The sequence below is a fragment of the Actinia tenebrosa genome, unplaced genomic scaffold, assembly GCF_029948245.1.
Source record: "Actinia tenebrosa isolate PJP-AT-01 unplaced genomic scaffold, QUT_ActTen_1.0 PGA_scaffold7__59_contigs__length_16204524, whole genome shotgun sequence".
NCBI classification, from domain to species: domain Eukaryota; kingdom Metazoa; phylum Cnidaria; class Anthozoa; order Actiniaria; family Actiniidae; genus Actinia; species Actinia tenebrosa.
In genome coordinates, this window is record NW_028292584.1 from 1,695,986 (window position 1) to 1,718,672 (window position 22,687).

Here is a 22,687-nt window from a genome sequence, read left to right on the forward strand (position 1 = left end):
TTCCCAGAATTTTCATTATTTTCATATTCTTTCTCCCTTAACTACTTTCTCCCGGTGACGGGTTTACTGAGATATCCATCACTTGCTGACAGTAGTGGACGTTTTTTCGATGATGATATCTTGATGTATGACTTGTCTGCGGGTTCTCTTCTGTGTATGATCTTATCTGTCTGCGTAGTTGCTAAAATAGCATAAGGTTTTCGCATAACGTCGATCTCAAAAAACATCAGAACGCCTAACCTTTTTTAACGTGGTTGGTAAGACACTTTTCTCTCTCTGTTATTATGTATATGATGGCAATATCATTTTTTCTGGAACAAGCTTTCGTCTGACAAAATATATAATCTGGGAGAAGAAAAACCTGTTTTTCAAAAAAAAAAAAAAAACACAAGAAAAAAACAAACAATATTTAAATAATTTTCATTACTCATAAAACGATCATTTTTCTCTGTTCTGCATCGGTGCGTTACAAGCGCTTGAGAGCAACAAAAATATATAACCCCCAACATGGCGGAAGCTTGAAGGCTTTTCAAAAGACAAACATAAACAATCATTATGATATAATTTACTAACTCTATGTTATTTATTTTGGCATTATTTCTAAACATCCGCAAAATATAAATTTTAAATTCCCTCCAAGGGCTAGCATGCATGGGTTCTGGCGATAGTTCTGGAAAAATAAAAACATTGAAAAGTTTGGTAGCTGCAGTCAAGCCGTAGCTAAAGAAAATAAGGTTAAATATCAGAACCGAAACGTCGACCTAGTATAAAGTGTTTTTCCCAGTCAGAGTCAACTCGTTTATATTTTCTTTAAATTAAAACATATTTGGGACTAACATTCAAGTACTAAGGAGCACTCGAGGTGGTAGGAAAATTATAAATATAAGATGAATGCTCAATTTTTCATTGAAAGCGGCATCAATCAATCGTGTCTAGACATTAAATAAGGCTCCTAATTACAAGAGGCGAAAGGGTCTTTAACTCCCCCGCCTGACTAGGCTGCAAGGCATGTTGGGTATAATAAAGTTTAATATAAATGATTATCTTAACTAAGGTAAGACATTGCCTTATAATCATTGATATATCGTTGTCTGTGATAGAGAAAGGATACGTATTTGCTGTGTGAAGCGTTTCGTCCACAAGTGCCCACCGGATAACAAGTGAGTAGATATCAGATGCGTGGTCAATAAAACAACAGCCAAAGAAAACTTTTATATATATATCCTATATCTAATAATAGAATATTATTCTATTTATCTTTTATTTTCTGATGACATCGATAGCTAGTCCGATGAAAGCTGCAGGGCTGTTTTACTGAATACGGCCAGCGAGTTAACAGGTGGATACCTAGGCAAAAGTAAAGAAAAATATTCTGTGTTTACTCCTATTAGAGAGATATTGACTATATTACGTAAAATATGTTGGTTCAGCCTGGTTTTGTCTTTTCTTATAATTTCTCGTGATTAGTTCATTACTGATGCAGAATTCGGCATTCACAAGATAATTCTGTTGTCTCTGTTGATATCATCGTCAGCATAGATTATGAAGTGACGATGACCGACAGAGAAAAGAAATGCTGAATGTCTTAGTCGTTTGTCTTGAGTCATAACTAACCAGATGCCTGAAAATGTTTTCGCCGGTTTACAGTTTTGTACGTTGTATTATTGAAAGTGTCGTCGCTTTGCTTCAACTGAAGCGAAGTTAGTGCAGTCGTCATGAAATACTAATCCTGAAAACAAAGCATTTTGCACCATTTAGTATCGTTTAGTTCTAATAAATTGCACTACGAGCATACTGTACTCTTATCACCGAATACCATTTTTTTCTGTTTAGTATTACATAATACTTGACAAAAGTATTAGGTTTTTCTTTTTCTAAAGACCAATATTAATGGTATTACAAGTCCACGAACATTGTTCTTCCATGTTTTACATGTCCGCAACTCAGTGTGTCATTCAAGCGAATATCCAAGTCATCTGTGTCTAAATAAAAATGGTACTTCGCCCTGATATCATCCCCTATTTTAGAGAAATAAGACTAATATTCGTAGTTGTTTGTCAGATTAATTTCATTAACTTCGTTCCATGAATCGTTTATCATTAGCTAGGTACCCGCTAATAAAGTTCTGTTGTTGCGGTTTGAGTACCGGTAGGATTAAAACACCATGACACACACCATCAGTCTTTGTTGAATCTTTCTCAAACGTTACCCGGCCAATACCATTATTCACCCCCACATCTTACAAATATTTTCGGACTACTTTATTTCTTATATACTTCTTTGCATGGGTAGTTCCGTCTACCCCTTGGCTCCGGGTTAAAATTCAACATGAGAGAATTGTTCGTTGTCTAATAATGTTGGTAGTATGGAATGAGCACAATGAAGTTGAAACACAGCTCATGCACAAGTACAAACGTCCAGGTCTAACATGTAGAAATAAAAAAAAAACATTTCATTTCTAGATAGCTTTTTAACTGAAAAAAAAAGAAAGAAAGAAAGAAAATAAGTGAGGCTTATTGAAAAATTAGTTTGTTTGAATGTGGCATTAAAAGCTTGTTTACGACACGGGCGTTTTTTGCGGCGTTTTCCGAAAATTTAATAAATTTTCTCTCGCGCTTCTAAAGAGATATTTGTGCTGGTAATCTTGGTGTCCGGAATAAAACTGTACACCTTCTTGACTATGAACGAAATCGCCCGTGAAAACGGACATTCAGAAAAACTGTAATGGTTGAGTTAGGCAGCCGATACTCAAGTGATTATTGAATTTATTAATTAGCCGATTATATTAGTTATGATTTATGAAATGTTAATATGAAAGTGCAAATGGCAAATTAATGACCTATTGATAGCCTAAACAGGAAGAACCACAAAGCTAAGCGCAGGTCCCATTTTTAGTAATATATATAGTTGTTTTTTGCCGTTTTTTTCTCAGCGAGTTTATGCGCCTTTTTTAAAATGGCCTGGATTTTTTTAGTGATTACTGTTTAGTTAACGTACAGCGCCCTGTATTGAAAATCAAGGTATATATTCATGGCCAGCTTGCACCACTTTCATATTTCACAGACGTTTTGAAGCTTTCTCAGTAGTACTGGTTAGTCCTATATTGATCTATTTTTTTTCTATACGTTTTGCCTACACATCACTGTCAGCCACTGACCGTCTGTTTGTCACTTAACCGTTTTTATTCTTCAACATTCTGGCTTTCCTTTGTAAAGATCTTCGGCCGCTTGTCATTATTTTTTAGCAGGTCTCTATCTTTCGGGTTTCGGGGCTTAATCACCATGGTTACACTGGAAAACGGATAAGATTCCTACGAGATCTTACATGATAATTACCGCGGGGACTCTCAGAGAATTAATTAGCATGTATAAAGAGGTATTGATACCAAAGAGAATCTCAAAAGAATAAATGTCAGTAGGACCACAGTGGAATAACAATATGCACTTACTTTATTTCGATGTAAATGCGTGTATGGTTGGCCAGCTCTATTTTTTCTTTACCGAGAGGAGAGAGAGAGAGAGAGAGAGCTGAGCACGGTGAGGTAGCGATGAGAGCGCTCGCTTCTCACTAATGGATGTGTCTCGGGTTCGGCCCGGACTCCGGTCATATCATAAGGCCGTGGCGGGTTTTCCTCCCTCCGCAAAAGGATCTCCCGAATTCAAACGCGATCTTGGAAGGCGGGCCACAAGTTTGTAAGCAACTCTGATCCTTTTACAACAGTGTTTATTTATTTATTTTATTAGTTTTAGATAGAGAACGAGAGAGAGAGAGAGAGAGAGAGAGGGGGGGGGGGGGGGGGGGGGGGGGGGTAAAGGAGAGAGACGATATCCAATGAATTTTCAATGCTAGATTTTACATTTTACTTTATCTTTTTTTTTTTAAATCTTATTTTATACTTTAAAAGAGTTCAAGCAAAACAACACATTGTGCGAGAAAGTGTTTAAAGAATAAATTAATGAAGCAGGTTCGAATCTTGACGGGTTTAGGAGGGGACATGAAATTTAATATCCAGAAGTAATTAAACTGCTGAATGCTTCGTAACAAATGTTAAAGGAGGAATGGATGGGTGGATTTAATTATAAGTCTTCTTATTTTTAAAAGTTTTTAAAAGTATAATCCTAGATCTCCGGTACCACTGACATAATCGTATTTTCATTTTCACCATATCTAGTCCTATGCTCGCAAAAGCACTTCACATTAAACAGCACACTCAGTTTCAAGCATATTCCTACTTCTGTTGCGGCATATTATTACTCTTACATATGCATTACTATTAGTAATCGATGTATTTTTAAAAGTTATTATCCGGCTCAGGTCCTCATCTTAATGCTTCAGGCACTTGAAGAGGTCTTAATGAGCTATAGAAATCAGTATAAGTAAATCCTTGAGTGTTATTTGGGTTAATTGAGACATTCGCCAAGTGGTGGTATAGCTGTTGTTGTTGTTGTTGTTTATATATATAGATATATATATATATATATATATATATATAATTTCTTTTTTTAGTTTTATTCCTTTGCCTTGCTTTCAAATGTTAAGAGAAGTCAAGAGGGGAGGGGGGAGCAAAAAGTAATAAAAATGAAAAAATAATAAGATAACAATAAAAAAAAGAAACATAAAAAAGTGGAAAGAGATAGGGAAGCAAGAAACCGTATGCCACTCGATTAAGGATACTTTTATGGGTTTACTAATAATATTATTGCATTGTAGTAGAGCAAATTTTTTTTTTTCGGTGGGGGATTTGTTTTTTGTTGTTGTTTGTTTTCTTTTCTTTTCGGGTTGTTTGTTTTTTAACCGGTCCCTAAAAGAACTAGATCATGGATTGAAATTAAAAACCAGAATTATTCTGATGACCAGGTAATGAAACTATAAACGTCTCGGCAAAGTAGTTTTTGCTGTGTTTTCTCTTTTCTATTATACTGGATCATTCCGATTGGTCGAGAGTTTAACTAGTGTTATTTATATACCAATGAGTCTCTCTTTTCTTTCAGGAAGAAAATAGATTACTCAATTACGAAGTTGAAATGAAAAAAATATTTTCGAGAAGGAAATAAAACCTTTACTGTACGATTACTCAAATGAATATCTTCGGTTTTTACTGTTTCAAAATTGTTTTTTAATATAATTTTCTTAACCTAGCGATTCATTTCGACACTGGTGCTTTAAACAACTGTATCAAGCGTTTTGTTTTCCAACTTCATTATAAACTTGTCATCGATTGGTAACCAAGCAATTAGATGCAGCCATCAAAAATTTAATATCCAGGGATTGATATTTCGAGATTGAGAGGTAAGTTATCTGTTTTAGCAGTGGTTTAGGAAAAATCGAGCCGCCACAAACCAGACAATGAGAATAGGCTCTCCAACCTAAAGCATCGAGGTGTTAAGAAGCCTATAGCTTTAAATAAATATTAGATTAGCTTACTCCATAAATATATGATTATTATATGCTTGTACTTGCCATGTTTCAATGTATAATTTAACAACTGTTGGTTGAATTTTTCGTTAGTTATGTTTCTGGTTTTGCGGCTCACCAGGATTTTTAAAACGAGTCGTCCTTTAAACGCATCAGGTACTTGTTTCTTCGCATGGTTTAATATCATTTAGAGCAAAGCAGAATGTGAATAATCTATGTGTAAATGTGCTCGAGGGCAGAGGAAAACCTTTTCGACCTTGGGATGTAATGAAATCTAGTCTCGTCACTAAACCATCCAGCTTTATTCAAACACATTCCAGAAAGCCGAAGGATTTCTCTTTACTCACATTTTAATTTTCAAAATTTTCACTCAGGAACGAGCAGACTAGCTCTGAGACCAATGATAAGCGTTTGAGTTGCCCAAAGAGTAAGATTATCGATTGTCTCCCTCGTTCCTCTGCAGCAGGATTTTCTCCAGGTTCTCCGACATTCTTCCAAGTCCAAGCCGAAGTTAGTTTAGGTTTCAAGTTTCTTTATTTTAAACACCACTGTTAATTTTAAATAAAATATTTACATACATTCTACTAGCATTCTAATTCATTTCCTCCATGAAAATCAACACTTCTACATGCCAATTGGAATACAGTGAAGATGATCCACTCTATTAAACCACTTTTTAAATCCCATCTGATATTTGCTGCATTTTATTCCATTTTTCAATTGGATTAGGAAAACGACAAAACTGCAGAATAGCTTGTTCCCACTTGTTCCCTAGGATCTTCCAAAATAATTTTCAGTAATAGAGAAAGGTACTATATAAGATAATTAGTACAGATCGTAATCTAGCTAAACCTATAGCTAGCCGTACAGTTAGATAGTTAGTTGTTTATTTTGCTATTAGTTACGTTATTGCTGGTTTTCAATCATTCCCAAGAGCATGAAATAACAAAATACATGGCGGCCATGTTGGATGATATAACAAAAAATACTAATAACGAAACTTTCGTTAAATTCATCCAACATGGCGGCTGTGAAAACTATCAATAGTCAGGTAGTTTGTGAAGTAAGGCTATAGGTTATTCTTAATAGAATGGGTACTAAGACAAACGAGGCTTATGTATATTGTACAAATGAGACTCGGCTTCATTAGACAGATATTCACGATGAGAGCCCTTAAAGATAACTTCTGATTATACTAAATTAAGGGTCGCTATGACAACTATGTACAACATATCATAAATAATAAATTTTAAATCACTGAACCCTGCAGATTCAGTAAACATCCGATGGTACGATCGCCAATGATTAAGATTAGTTATGTCAGTGAGTCTTGCTGCGTACCACACTTGGCACACTCTTGAACGTAATTCCCATATGAACAGAGTATAGGAAACAGAGAACTAAACTAGTAAGAGAACGTTCAAGAACTAAGTTACATCAAAAAAAACATTTTCTAGAATTGTTTTATCTGTTTTAGATCCTTTGTTTTGATGTTTAAATCTATTCAGGCGAGAAATATGCTGCAGACTTTTGTTTTCTTTCCACCCACGACGCTAACAGTAAAACAATTATACCTAGGCGCTAGAGATAGAACGATCCTCACGCCTGATCGTCAGTTGTTGTTGATCTTTCTTTACAGAAAGAAGTAAAGAAAAGGAAAGAAAAGGGAATGTAAAAAAATAAAAGAAAAAGACGACGGCGACGAAGAAGAAAGAACAAAGAAGAAAGAAGAAGAACAAAAAATAGAGGTATTTACTAAGATATGATTAACAACATTTGAATTTCCTTTTTCTAGCTATAACAGGAACCGTAGCATTACCGTTATCAATGTTTATTTACATAGTGTTGATCACGTCTGCCGTTCTAGCAGATAAAGTCAATTACTAATACCAATAAGGGCGAACCTCCGTTGAGATTTGCTTTCAGTTTTCTTCACATTCACTGGTCGCGAGAACCAACACAAGTTTTATCGAGTGAAATCAAATTGACCTAATTAACGATTATTTCAATGCTAGACGCCTTCACAGGGGTTGGCGCAGCTTTTTTCCTGTCTGATGTCCAATGATAAACTTTCCAATTGAAAAAAAGAAGTTTGTTGAAAATAAGATTTGTAATAGTTCATTTTACTTCCAAAAATATTGCAATAGTCAAAACATTGGAATGCATTCGATCCATCTAGAGTAAAGCTTGAGGAAATAAAGAGTCGGGGTTTTAGAATCACTTGAGAGAGAGGGGGAGTGATTAAACGGAGAGCAGAAAAACGAATGCGGTAGCAATACAACTCTCAAATGGCTTTCCTTTTAACCAATAAGAACCACGAAAAATTCCTTGTCAGCCAATCACAACGTTCCTAAGTCAACAGCAACTGAAGTTGATGTCAGGCCTGTTTTGTTCACTGAAACCAAAGAAACAGTTTAAACAAAACTACAATAGCTTTGCGGTAGGTTTTTGCATTAGACACTTTGTTGTTAGGTACTTTGTTTTGTTGTAGAACATGTAAATCACATTTTTTTTACATTAAGGCAGATTTGGTGTAATTCAAAATGCAACCTAATATAATTTTCGCCAATTGAACCACAATATCACATACATACATGAGGTTTATTATCTGTTTCTCTTTACCGCGCGCGTCTTCTGTTCCATATTCATTATACTATGTTTAACAACAAGTCAAAAACAGAAAATAATTTCATGTTGATCGATTTTGTTTAAACAATTAAATTTGTATTTTGTTTTAAGTTCAACATTCTAAATTTGATCATCGTTATCTTTGTCATGTTCGCCGATTTCTCCCACTCAAAACTCACAAGGAAACTAATACCGCGTTAATTAATGTATCTATCCATTTTGTTTCTGTACATGATTTACTCTATGCAGTCGCGTTCAAACTTTGTCTGATCAACATTTAAGCCTGCAGGTTTGAAAACAAACAAACGCGTGTTAGGAATCGTACCCCTGACTGACTGAGTGATGAAATAATATTCACAAGCAATCAGTCACTTCCTCAATAGGAAGCTACATTATTTAAAATGAAAAAAGTTCAACTTCTTTTTGCAATACTAAACAACATACGTTTTCAAGACTTTGTAAGGAAACTTCTAGCATGTTCGGCCCTTACTCACGTGACGGATCTAACAGAAAAAAAAAAAAGCTATTTCCATATCGAGCATAGGACTGGGCAATATGAGTAAGAAGCTTTTTTCCTGCCCCTAATACCCTGACTTTTGCATTAGGATTTGTAATTAGTAACAAGTCTGGGGGGAAAATCTGACAGGCAAATAAAGAAGAAAAAAAAAACGATTATCGTTGAGCTCCTTAAATCTCGTATCTAATCTTGTTCCCAATATAGTACTTCCTAAATTCTGATAATATACTTCAACAGTAGGAAGCTTCTACACTATTATCTTTTCATTTCTGTATGTTATGATTAACGTTAGGAAAGCGCTGACACAACCACCAACCCACCCACCAACCCACCAACCAACCAACCAACCAACCAACCAACCTAACAATGGACAATATTTTTCATTGTCGAACTAAAAATGCACTAAACACGTCGTACATTTGATTGATAGAAGAAAAAGAGCCAGGCCTCTGGAGTCAGTTAGATCGCAGAATCAAGAAACTGGCTGTAAATGAATTTGTGTGGTCAACATAACACTGTAAAACTAAGGGCTCATTAATTTCTCGTCAAGTGCTCTAAGGGTCAGGCTAAATTGCATATTTTTCAGGATGATAATAATAGACAAAAAAAAAACTGTTCTATAAAACAATGCATATGAGCGTGATTGTTTTTCTTTCGAACAAAAAAGGTTGAAAACTTGCTATAACGACGCATTGGTTGAATTCATACCGGAAGTAAGGATTTGTGGAGCATGCAGTGCAAAGCTGACGACTTAGAATCTAGGTCTTCTGGTATGTGTTACCAGAGCCTTCGCTGTGAAGGGTTAGTGCACTTCCAATAAGGGTACTTTCAATAATGAAGGACACTTCCAATAAGGAAGATACAAAATAAATCAAATTCTATATGTTGGCATCAGATAATATATGTTCATAGTTAATAGAGGGGAATGATTCCCCTCTATTAACTATGATATTTTGCATAAAATATCTAGGAAGCTAAAGGAGTTTGGCAGCATTAGAGGTGTTTGAAATATTTTTTCAAATGTAGTGGAGAGTAGATTAGTAAATTACCAATAGGAAAATGAAGGTAAACAAAAGAATAAAGGGGAATGAAAACACAAAACAAGTAATGTTATAAGAACAGATATTTACGTTACAATTTACAATATTGAACAAATTCCGACAAAGAGGGAGAACTATACACTGAGTTAACATAAAGAATGCAAGCAAGGAAAAAAATTAAATTGGAAGTTAAATATATCAGTTATGTCTTCTTATGCAATATTTAGATTGATTCCGTGATTCTGGTTTGGCGAAGAGCCAAATGTTCTCGTGGGGAAAAACATGAGTACTGTGATATTAATCTTGTGTAGGACATGCTTCAAGACACACTTAGCTGTTTACATACTATTAGCTAAAGCACCAGCCTCATTAAATGCTAAAATTAACCCGGGCATGATCAACTTTCACCGGAGACCGGTTGCTGCTAATGGCGGGCACTGAGCTTATATCCTCAAGCAGTTATTAATGACCAGTAAAGCTGTAAAACTGATTAGTGAATGTATGCATTTATTTGATATACAGATGAATCTTTAGCCATATGCCAGTTGTATATGTTGTCATATGTGCATTCCGACCTCGGTCAAGATTATCCCGTACAGACCTCCCGCTCGATTAATAAGATCTAAATATAAAATATACACACTCCTCACCATAAAGCTTGTAATGATTATCTATTTGTTAGTTAACTTGATTTTTGTGTTTGCGTCATTCTCAGATAGCTTTTTTGTTTTCTTTTTTGTTCTTGTTTTTCTTGTGGAGAAACGTCGTGATATATATATTATTAATACAAACTTTTACGGGTATCCGCAAGACTTTTTATCAATGAATATAAGTCTGGAGTCAATACACTCGAAAGACGCCAGCCTCGAAAATACTAGAGAATAGAAAAATAACAGCAAAGACAAGGATATAAGTGTATTGATAGAGATACAGAGATATTGAACGCAAAGAATTAATCAACCACCCTAAAGAACTAAATCCCTTTTGACATTTGTTTTGAAACAGGAAAGACATTTGTTTGTGAACCTGAAATGTTTTTTAAGAATGACAAATGAATTTCTAATAACGTTTATACTATCTGAGAATTCAGTTAAAAAAAGAACTTTTCAAGTATTATTCTTCATTTGGTACTTAAGTGTTTTTTGATACTGATTAGACAGAATAACCCTTATAGATTTACGGTTCGGCAAAGAAGAAAATTAATCAGTTAATTGTGATGTCACGAGAGATCGATCAAGCTGTCTAATTGGTCGGCTTCTCTATGAACGAAGATATGTATGGTTATGAGTTTGGACTTAACAACATCAGATCTCTGATAAACAACGGTTCTACGTCTCTCACCGAAGCGGCTCTGGTAAGGCAATATTATCAAGAGACAATGCTGCATTGCCAAGTTTCAGGAAACATAGTTTTGAAAGTTAACTGTACTTCCATTCCATTCCATTCTATTCTATTTTTTCGAAACTATCATTGAACGTTTTGGACGGAGGTATCATCGTGGTTTGAAATGCAGAATATAGTGATAGCGAGTGTAAGGTGCGTACTATACTTCAACATTTGCATTTTCTGGCCATAGAGACTCTGCAGTTTCTCTGTCAAGACTTTAGAAAAAATCCCTTTTACCTGTATGCCCTTTAAAGATGAAACCACTGAGTTTAAAGGACAAGTAAAGTTCAGCTTTGATTCAAGTGGAAAGGTTCTCTTGGTTCGAGCCAGTTAAATGATTCTTATGTTGTTATCATACGCAGACATTAAAAGCAATTTTCTGATATTGAAATATTATAAGTAGATTTCGCCGGTTTATCACATTATATAAAGGAAACAGCTTTAGTTTTGGCTTTTTGATAAGCCAATCAGAATTTGAGATATAACTAGGTCAAATGATTAGTCAGTAATAGTATTTTTTGGTACAGGTTATAATAGGATAGAAATATATTCGATCCAATTTTACTTATCCAGGACTTATTCTTACAAAACCTTCTAATTATCCATGAATATGACTCGTGTCCAAAAGCTGCGGCTTTTCAATCCTCAAAGGCCGTGAGCCAGGAGTCCACAGAAAGTAGGTTATATTAAGGATGGCGGGTACAGTTCGCGACCCATTTTTATTTAAATGAAACTGTGTCAGTTATTTAGAGTACCCAAGGCGCTATCTAAAAACGTGAAAAACGTTTCGGGTCCCCTCGCATCCAAGCGAGATAATTGTCATTAAAGACCCGATGAAATTCCAGGTGTCGAAATTCCAATTTTGGACAAAAACACAAAATCAAAAAAGAAACCGCCCAAAACTATTTTTATTTTTGAAATAGCACATTCAAAATTATCTTAAGTGTTTACAAAACATACCTAGAAAGTAAAAAACTGGGGTCGCCATGCGTTTTTTGTAGTTATAATTTTTTGAATATCAGATTTCAAGCTTTTTTCCAGGGATGGTTACAAATTTCCTCCACCCCTCCCCTGAGAGACGTGGTTGAGCATTGTATTATGGGATGGTAAACATGGCGGACTACTGCAAGAACTACTAGATCAAGACTGATACGGTCACTAAATTGATCTAGAGAATGCAATAAGAAAACCTTGTAGGGATAACTGAGAATTGAATGAAGAATCAAGATTTTCATAAAAGAAGCTAAGTGGTTTATAGCTAGTTTAGAACTCCCCATTCGAATTGAATGTAAAACAAACTACCAAGTCCAAACTTTTTTTCATCGATTAATTCATGAAGTTTAAGTGCCTTTTTACATTCGCTACACCCACTTTTTATCTGCTCCATCAGGTAATCTAACTCAATAATTTGCCTTTGTTTGTGTTTGTTTTCAAGTTTCTCCGACGCTTGATCTTTTTCGTCTAGTTTTTGTCGCTTCACCGGTACTCTATTTCTGACAAATCTACCATATAGTCGTCGTTTTCTCCTTTTCACAACTTTCACTTTTATTTTCACAGTACTATTAAAACTATACCATACAGACATCCATGAAAAAATTGCTATTAAAAAAAAAAATGATGACAACAATGATCACGCATTTATTTCGTTTTGTTGTTGTCCTTATTTTTGAAAATATTGGAGTTCCTGTGGATTACATAATGTGCACAGTAAAAGTGCGCGCTGACAACTGTACCCAACATCCTTAACTACAGTCAAAGCGCGCTATTTGTTATATGTACGTATATCAAGAGAATATGAACTAAGAGAAGGAATCCCCGTGCCCCATCATGTGCACACTTTGATGCTATTTTTAGAATCTATTTTAAAAATATCTTCCAATGATATCGTTTATTTGATCGTTTGATTTTTTTGCTTTACGCTTTTTGCTAACGTTTTCTTGTGCTTTTCTTATGTTCAAATGTTCAAATCTGCCATCAAGATGACGATGAAGGTCGAAAGCTTTGAATAATAAATGTAAAAATGCTCCAGAAATTTGAACAAATTACTACTTCAATTTCCTGTCGTATTTGCCAAGCTTTCGACGTGCACATTCATATCCAGGGCAGAGTCGAAATAACGAAAAACCCCCAAAAACGTAAGCAAACAGCGTAGAGCGCACGCAGTAAATGCGCGTGCAGAAAAACAAATGCTTATATAGGGGGAATTCCTTCTCTTAGTTCATTTTCTCTTGCGTATATACATCTAAAAACAAAAAAAAACCTTGTCGGAGCCAAAGGCGATATGCAATAAGCTACAAGAGATAAGCGATCTGAGATACTGGTCATTCCAAGATCCAAGAACAACTGTAATGAGTGGTGTTTCTTTGTATTATTCTTGTCAAGAATACAGAGGATATTCTTGAGATATCCCGGCAGTCTTGTTTGAAGTTGACAAAACAATTTAATCACCGCGAGTATTGTGCATGTTTAGGCGTATGCCACAGTTTCTTTAGTGGTCGTGCATTCGCCAATTACCGATCACCATTCGCCGCTTAAGCCTTTTTTACTACATGTGTGCGTTTTTCTACCTTGCGAGCAGAGGTTGGTTTTCTTCCCCTCGGTAGCGCTGAGCGGCATACTGGTTGGTTTTTTTCCACCAAACTAAACCCAGAACGATGGGCAGAAAAAAGACCAGTAGAGAGAAAATACATTGTATGGGCCCTACGTCGGAATATAGCTATATAATCCTTTAATTGGATATAATAGATTAATAATTCATTCACTCACTCACTCACTCACTCACTTACTCACTCACTCATTCATTCATTCATCCATCCATTCATCCATCCATCCATCCATTCATTCATTCATTCATTCATTCATTCATTCATTCATTGACTGATTGATTGATTGATTGGTTGGTTGGTTGATTGATTGTTTGACTGACTGATTGATTGATTGATTGATTTGTTTTGGCTCCAACATGGCCTTGAGTAAGTCTTGACATAAGTCTCGTATACTTATTAACTGTTAAGAAATTTGCCGGTGCATATTGATAACTAATGTTTCCTACTTAGTCGGTGAGTTGAATATAGTACTATTTGGCGTGTAAACGTATTTCTTAATGTTCTATTGACTATGAGAACCAAAAGTATGATAATTTGAAAATTGTTTTCATGCCTTCATCCGTTTGTGCTCACATATACACATTGTCAATAAAAACATTAGCGGCTCTTTCTGAAAAAAAGCTAAGCGAATATAAAATAAATAATCTAGTGACTTCAAAGATGGGGAATACATAAAACATAAGTATGTTTTCCGATCCTCTGAGGGTGAATAAAGTATTTATAAACTCTTAACACTTTAGATACGTAATTGTCTCGTCTTCGCATAGGCTTGTTTATCTTCGGCGTATGGCATAACTTCCTTAGACGACAGGCAAAACAAACTGACACATTCACACAGTATAAAATGTCGAGACGAGGGCGGGAAAATTGATGAAGTAAATTTGGTAAAAGAAGCTTTAACACAAAACACCAAAATCTATGTACATAACCCGAGATTGGTAAGATAGGAGAAGGAAAACACTTAAGTTTTAATTGACCCCTCGAGGCAAACAAATACATGTTTACAATAAAGACAAGAGCAATTTCCCGATAATTGATTTTTTTTTAAAGTGGTTTTAACTTACCTAGAAAATTTTGAAAACTGTCTTCAAAATACAAGGCTGCGAAAGCAAATTATCACACTTAATTTACATAAGACTTAACACACTCTTAAACAAAATAGATATCTTATATTCTACCCTTATCCAAGGTGGTAAATCACACACGTCAAAAACAGATCCATTTTCACCAAAGACCCTTAATGGACTACCCTAACGAACGGTTGCCTAGCGATGACGAGAGCCAGTCTCTGGCCAATACTAAAGGCTTGAACTGATTATCTCTCCCATATTTTATTCGATAGATATTATATTTTCTATCGCTCGAGGCCTACATCGTACCTAATAGATCTTTTGAAATCGAAGAAAATAGTTGTTAGTCTACTCTTGAGATGTATAATGATTGAAGACATTGTCTGGTTATGTCTCTTTAGGTTAAACCAATTATTCCACAAGCTGATTTAAAGAAAAAGGCAGGACAAAAAAGGTAGGTTTTTTTCGGCCATAAAAAGTTTAATCTTTAATCGAAAACTGAATACTGCATTTATAGTGAATACGAATTGACATTCAAATTATAGTCTTACTTGAGGTTTTTAAGTGTACACTCTCTAGATTTACTTTCGGCGCTGAATCAAAGACCTTAAACTTTAGACTTTATTTAATTTACACGTACATTTGAATATACCGAATTAAGTATAGAGAAAAAAGGATAAAAATCTAATTAATTGATAATAAATTACAAATGAAAAAACGTAAGGTTGCAACATTTTAAAAGGTTTTAAGTTTTGTGTAATTCACTATGCAGCCTTATATTCAGTTCGTGTTGGTCTATTTATTTACTTATTTATTTTTGCTTTTTTGTTGTTGTTTTTGTTGTTGTTGTTGTTTATTATTATATATTTTGCTTTTGCTTTGAATAAGTATCTGAAGCTATAGTGCGTTTCAAGCTAGTTTTCAAACGAGTGCAGTTTTATTTCATAGGTAGTGAATTGCGTTTCTCTTTGATCGGAGTAGGTAGAGAACACACCGCTCATGCAAACAGTTGGAAGATTTAGATCTTACAGTGTACTAAAAAATAAGTTCGTCGTATTTCATATAGATGAAAATGGCAGCCATTTTTTGCTTTGGCTAATACTGTGTCATACTGGCTATGCCTTCCGTTCTATGGATCGCAAAAACAAAACTTGAAAAATGATTTTCGATTTAGTTTGTGGCTAAGCTGGTTTTTTAAGGGCGGTAATACTCAGACTGAATACTAAGACTCATCGTTCAGTCAGAGTGTAAGTTTATTAGCATAATAAATAATTTTTTAAATTCGCAGTCACCTTGTTTCAGTGATTTTGATCATACTTGAAGAACTGGCTGGTGCTAAACGACGACAGAATGAGATTAATTACTGACTTTTGGCATCTTGAAATATTGCTTCTAAGCATCTTGATAAATAATTAGGGATTTGAGATGTAATGTACAAGACTTTTTGCTTTCGTTTGAATTGAAATAACTGATCCACACCTGTGCATCAGATAGAGTCAAGTGTACTGAGGCTGATACATTGGTTCGTTTGATATCTGCAGTGAATGGTTAATCAATGGTGATTTCTTCGCTTTATCACACTCATCAGCTTTTATTTATTTATTTATTTATTTATTTATTGTTCATTTTCTTTCTTTGTTTTTCTTGATATTTGATTGGATAAGATACGATTAGTCAGTTAATTAACTCCTTGTATTTTAGCCAATGAATAGCAAAAGAAAACCAAGATAAAAAGAATGACTCCAAACTTAAACCACGTTTGATCTACGACAGTTGTCAAAGCTCTAGATAAATCTAAAATCGTTTTTCGATCTGTATCTCGATTAGTTTATCTTCCATTCTTTAACGCCTGAGGGGAACTACCGATACAAAGGCCAATGACCGTCAATTTTTAATTGATTATTCTGTAGCTAAGACTAGGAAAAATGCTTTGTCAAGTTGGAATGCAGGCGCATGTTTCTTCTTATTGGACTTTCTTCTTCTTCTTTATGTAATATTTCGTTGTCTCATGTGTAGTCAGTATATAGGATAGTGTGGTATGTTATTAGTGTTATACTTGATCATAGGTTATCGCATAGTTAATAGTCATGTTTTCATAGTCAGATTTTTCATAAAGCAAGCAATCGTAGTCTACCAGAATCTTTATCAGAAAGTATTTTTATAAAGCGCAATAGTAAATATTCTTTACGCGGAAATGAAACTCTCGCAATTCCAAGGTTTGAAAGCAGATTTTTAAAGGACTCATTGGTGTATCGAGGCTCAGTTCTATGGAATCTAATAATTTGTAATATTGATAAGGTAACACATTCAAATTTTAAGGACATCAAAGTACAGCTCAGTGCCAAGGACTATTTTATAAATTTCAATTTTGACTCTACTGCCTCGACGTCTCGCTTTAGAAAAAAGGACTTTGTATATATGTAACATTATTTTTATTATGGAGTGAATGTAACTGCGCGGGCTGTTGGACTCGCTATGGGTGGCGGGTGCTGTTCAGATGAGGTGAATGCCTATTGACACGGTGTTCACCGCATTTGTCTGTGTTTTCTGCCCCTGGCGGGTCTAATAGCTTGCGCAGTTTGTGTATGTGAATGTGTGTGAGAATTATATATAAGATATTTAAAGTTATCTAAGTTAATTAGCTATATTTTTACAGATTCATACTTACAGTTATATTTTATTTATTTAATTTATTTTATGCACGACCCCACAAGCTTTTAGCTTTAAATTTTATCGTGTTTAAATAAAGGTATTCTATTCTATTCTATTCTATTCTATGTTCAGTCCCAGTCAGTTATTATTAATCTCTGTCACCGTTATTGCTCCTGACATAAATCATCTGGGACTGTAATGTCCGTCACAGCTTGGCTGTTACTGATGATAGCTAACCAGTCGAGAATGGAATGAACGTCTTCTTTCAAGTCGCAAAATTAATGATGTAAATGTAAATGTAGACTTCCTTTAGCCAGGGTGGGCCGTTCAATAGCTCAGTACGAGGCTGTTATCCGCCAAAGGAGACCGATTTGATTGTGACCGTTTGATTGATTCGTTTCTTTAAAACATGATTAAACCGAATGCCCTCAAACGTTTGAATGCTATCAAACATGATTGATATTCTTTCTATAAGGAATTCCCATAGTTTGTACTTTGAAGTTTAGCTTATGCTAATGAAGTAGCACGTGAGCGATGGTGACATCATCGGAGATCGGCATATTTCATCACTATTATTCCTTTGGAACGCAGCGACATAGTACAGAATGTCTATCGTCAGACTGAAGTGAGTATTGTATGCACAGTTAATAATAGTAATAGTAACAATACATAATATATACATATATACACTGGGAAACGAAAACCCCGCGCCCACAAAACATATACATGTATATCCATTGTATACGAGGTCGAAAGCATATTTGATGACTAATGTGCACCTTGATAAATCTAAAGTGAATGAATATCAGAAAAGATAAGACTGATACAAAACGTCAGTAAGTAGATCAAGCATTGTAAAGAAAAAAGGAAATGGAAACGTCTCTGTCCGGCCTAGACTCAATTTATAACAAGAATTTTTTTTAATTTCATAAGTCTAAAATATTTTTATTTTTCAATTTTTAGCGAAAATGACTGTCCATTTATACAATTTTTATGTTAAGTTTTAATGTACTGCGGAAACCAACTGTTTGACGATCCAAGTTCTCAATGCTAGCATTTAATAGTAATCACCCTTATAGCGGGCTAATTATTCTTTACGGGTAGTCTTTTTTGTTCCTTTTACTACAATATTTTGTTGTGTAAGTCCTCTCTTTACATGCCTAGAAAAGTAAAAATTCCGAAAATTACGCCCATGTGTTAAAGCCAGACCGACTAGGACTACCAAGAATTGTTTTTAAGCTTTTTTAAAGTTTTATTTCCACAATTTTTTACATTCTGAATAAACTGTTTTATTTGCATTGAAATGATCATTATGCAAATTATTGCGCCGTGTCAATATAACTCCAATAAACTATACCTTACGGAAATAAGAGAAAAAGTGGTATAATTCCAATTCAAGTATGTTGAATCGTTACATCCCTAAGGATCAGAAGGACCGGAACCGCAAGTCAAGATTATGATTTAGTATGTGTTTAATTAGTACACTCATTCCGGTAAAAAAAAAATCAACTAACGATAAAAGCAGCTTTTCCCTGGCCAGGAATTGAAAAATAATGTTTTTGTCATATTATTATGAGTTTGTATGCTTTTTAGAATGCAGTTAGCCAATAGGAGGAAATATTTCGTCATTTAAATATACTTCTCGTTTCGGATGTACCTATTTTAGTTTTCAATCGTTAAAGAAGATAAAGAAATAATACTGCGGAAAATGTGATGCACGAAGCAAATGCATATATCGTTAGCCGTGCACTGTCTTAGCGGATCATAAAAGAGGTTGTTTCAGTCGTTAGCCGTGGAGGTCGTCTAACACTACTTCGTGTGACAGATTTCATTCCATTTGTGCGAAGACTGAAATGATGATCATGTAAGAAAAACGTAACGAAAAGTGCAATTGATAGAATCGGAATAATTTTAGCGCTCAAGAAGAAAAGAGAGCAGAGAAGATAAATATTTAAAAAAACTTAAATAAAACTAAATAAAACGGACTAAAATCTTTAAAATATGAAAAACGTTTGTGTTCTAAGAATTAGATAGTAATAAATATTAAAGTTGCATTTCAAGATATGTCAAAGAAAGGTATGGAATGTATCGATATTGAGCTTTTTGGCAGCTTTGCTGATTAAATAATTGAGACTAAATTTTAAAACATCGATATTCATTGTTAAGCAACAATGAAACTCTAAATTCTATTATGATTCTAAATTTTCCTATGATTGATTTGATGCACGCTTTATAAAAAAGCCGACCAACAATTTCAAAACCTAAAATGTTAAGATACAAAACACAACAAACCCTTAATAAGTTTATAAAAGCCGATTCAAAAGTTTTATTATTATTATTACTATTATAATAATAATTATTATTAATATTATCATTATTATTATCATTAATATTATTACCAAATGTATTTCATGGTTATATATTAATAGATATATATTTTATTGTAGATATTTATATTACTGTTTTTTTCTTTCTTTTAATATAGACATTTAGTATTAAGGTTAACCCTAACCCACTGGTTACTGACATTCATATTGTGAAGAAAAGAATTTGATATATATTATATTATTATTAATATTATCACTAATTGCAATTACCTCGCTGAATATCACAGTTAAGCACGGAGATGTAGGTCAGGTGTTGTGTTTTATTTTACAACATAACAAGCACTCTCATTTGTCTTATTTTCCCCATTAAAAACATAACTTTTCACAAAATAAAACCACGAAAGATTACGAAATAAGTATGAAATAAAACAAAGCAAATAAGGTAGGATAAAATGTTAGATGTATGGCCGACTAATGTTGATCCTTGCCGCCTCATATTGTCTTGAGCAAGTAAAACTGAACTCCAACATGCTTTCCGGTTGCTAATTTAAAGTTGAACTCATTTCACTCCATTTAGTGCACTGGCGATTTACTTTTTCAGCGCCAGAAGCAAAAGTGTGTTAAATTCAATCCTAATTGCTGTGTAGGATATAGAAATTAGCTATCGTCATGTAAGGTGCAGATATTCAGTTTCAGATTCGATCTATGAGCGCACTAAGTGAAGGAATTACATGGCTGGACCCTTTAAGTATGAGTGCTGTTATACTAATGTCAAGGTAAAAATAAAAAAAAGCAACTAACCGCCTTCTTGCTAGAACTAAAGCTTAGATTTTAACTTTGAAATCAGCAAAATATATATTTATATTTAATCGTTTTTCATTTAACTTCCCATGCCAGTCTTAATTCGTTTACTTCAAATGTAGATATTCTTGCCGATATTTGCTTTTCATCTATTAATTAATATTGACCTGCATGTATTATCCAATAAGAGTAAACAGCAACTTCAAACCACACTTTATAATATGTATGTCACAGAGAATACTGATTGATAAGATTAATCCTTTCAATATCGGTTTCGATTCCATGACCAAAATTCGTGAAATAACCGATACTGTTTCACTGTTATGATACGAATAAGGAATTTTGTCATTCTTCGTTTCATTTAATAAGTTTGCGTTCCTTCTCCATTTGATAGTTACCAAGTGATTTGAAAATCCAAAGTATTAAAAACATATATTCTTCATAATTCGAATTCTACTATTCATGATATTAAAAAAAACTGCCAATATCCTAATCTCCTTCATCCTGTACTTTTATGTCTCACTTTAAAAAAAAAACAAAGATATGCATGCATGCTGTATTTAGTATCGTTGTCTCATTACGGGCAACCGAGATGATTTCTCCCACGTATATACGATGCATAATTGCATGTTTCTATATGTTTATCTATTGTTTACACTACCTTTGTGCTTTAGTTATCTTTCTAAATAAAGGAATACTATAATTGCTATCATTGCTATTACTATCAGAATGTACTTGATTTGACCCATCGTATATATGCGATGTACAGTCGTCACTAGCTAGTAGTGTTCCTATATATTCTTATCTATTGATAACACGAGCTTTCTACCTTCTTACCACCTATCTTTCGCGGCATTTCCTATCATTGCCTATTACAGGCAACAAAAAGATTTTCCACACGACACATATACACTGCATATTTTTCTATGTATTCTTAATATTTCTTATTTACACTATCCTTGTACCTTTTCATCATCCTATCTTCCCAAACAAATTTATGCTATGTTTCCCATCTTTGCCTGTTACGGGCAACGAAGTCATTTCCCTCACGTACGATGGACGTAAATTACTATTTATTCGTATCTTTGTTTACACTAGCCTTGTACATTCTTGTCTTCTCTATATTCTTTGGCCTAGTAGATAATCTTTTTTATCTCCTTAATTGCTAAGCATGTATAAAATCAAATAAAGCCGACTATGCATCCTCTATCTTTAGTTCTGTCTCACAGTTATCATAGGAATCTAATGTGTTCTATACATTAGTAACTCTGCTGGTTCTAAGGAACATTTAAGCATATCCTTGTAAGTGTGGCTATAAAAGGTATGAATAATATCTGACATCTATTTAATAAACCTAGAACACACAAAACGAGCTTCAAACTCATTTACAACAAAAACGACGAAAAAAATAATCCAAATGCACCGAACAACTATAACGTTAAATATCTCAAAAAAACCTGATGAGATATCTCAATATCCAGCCTAGTAATTTTTAGATTCTAGTTTCCACTTAAGAGATTTGGCATATTCTACCAGTAACTGTACCCTATTTTCCAAAAATCAGAACGAGATTAGTTTCCGAGAGTGAAATTCTTAACCTGTCGTATGCAGAATCATTAGCATTTTTAAACATTTTTTGAATCTTTTTCTGGCTTTCCTTTTTCTTCTTTGATTGACTTTGTTTTGTTATTTTCGTTTATTTTTACTTGTTTGTTTGTTTTTGTTTTTGTTTTTGTTTTTGTTTTTGTTTTTGTTTTTGTTTTTGTTTCTTTCTGTTTCTGTTTCTGTTTCTGTTTCTGTTTTCTGTTTCTGTTTCTGTTTCTGTTTCTGTTTCTGTTTCTGTTTCTGTTTCTGTTTCTGTTTCTGTTTCTGTTTCTGTTTCTGTTTCTGTTTCTGTTTCTGTTTCTGTTTCTGTTTCTGTTTCTGTTTCTGTTTCTGTTCTGTTTCTGTTTCTGTTCTGTTTCTGTTTCTGTTTCTGTTTCTGTTTCTGTTTCTGTTTCTGTTTCTGTTTCTGTTTCTGTTTCTGTTCTGTTTCTGTTTCTGTTTCTGTTTCTGTTTCTGTTTCTGTTTCTGTTTCTGTTTCTGTTTCTGTTTCTGTTTCTGTTTCTGTTTCTGTTTCTGTTCTGTTTCTGTTTCTGTTTCTGTTTCTGTTCTGTTTCTGTTTCTGTTTCTGTTTCTGTTTCTGTTTTCTGTTCATACTGTTTCTGTTTCTGTTTCTGTTTCTGTTTCTGTTTCTGTTTCTGTT

The 22,687-nt window shown here is 34.1% G+C and overlaps 1 protein-coding gene across 1 annotated transcript in view; it reads left to right on the forward strand.

The window, feature by feature from the left end:
- The first annotated feature begins 1,076 nt into the window (after positions 1-1,076).
- LOC116297277 (neuropeptide FF receptor 2) overlaps positions 1,077-22,687 on the forward strand; it is a 48,138-nt gene continuing 26,527 nt past the window's right edge. The window contains exons 1-3 of the mRNA XM_089040267.1: positions 1,077-1,160; positions 7,055-7,163; positions 15,064-15,116. The gene's annotated coding sequence lies outside the window, so the exon portion shown is untranslated. The remainder of the gene's footprint in view (positions 1,161-7,054; positions 7,164-15,063; positions 15,117-22,687) is intronic.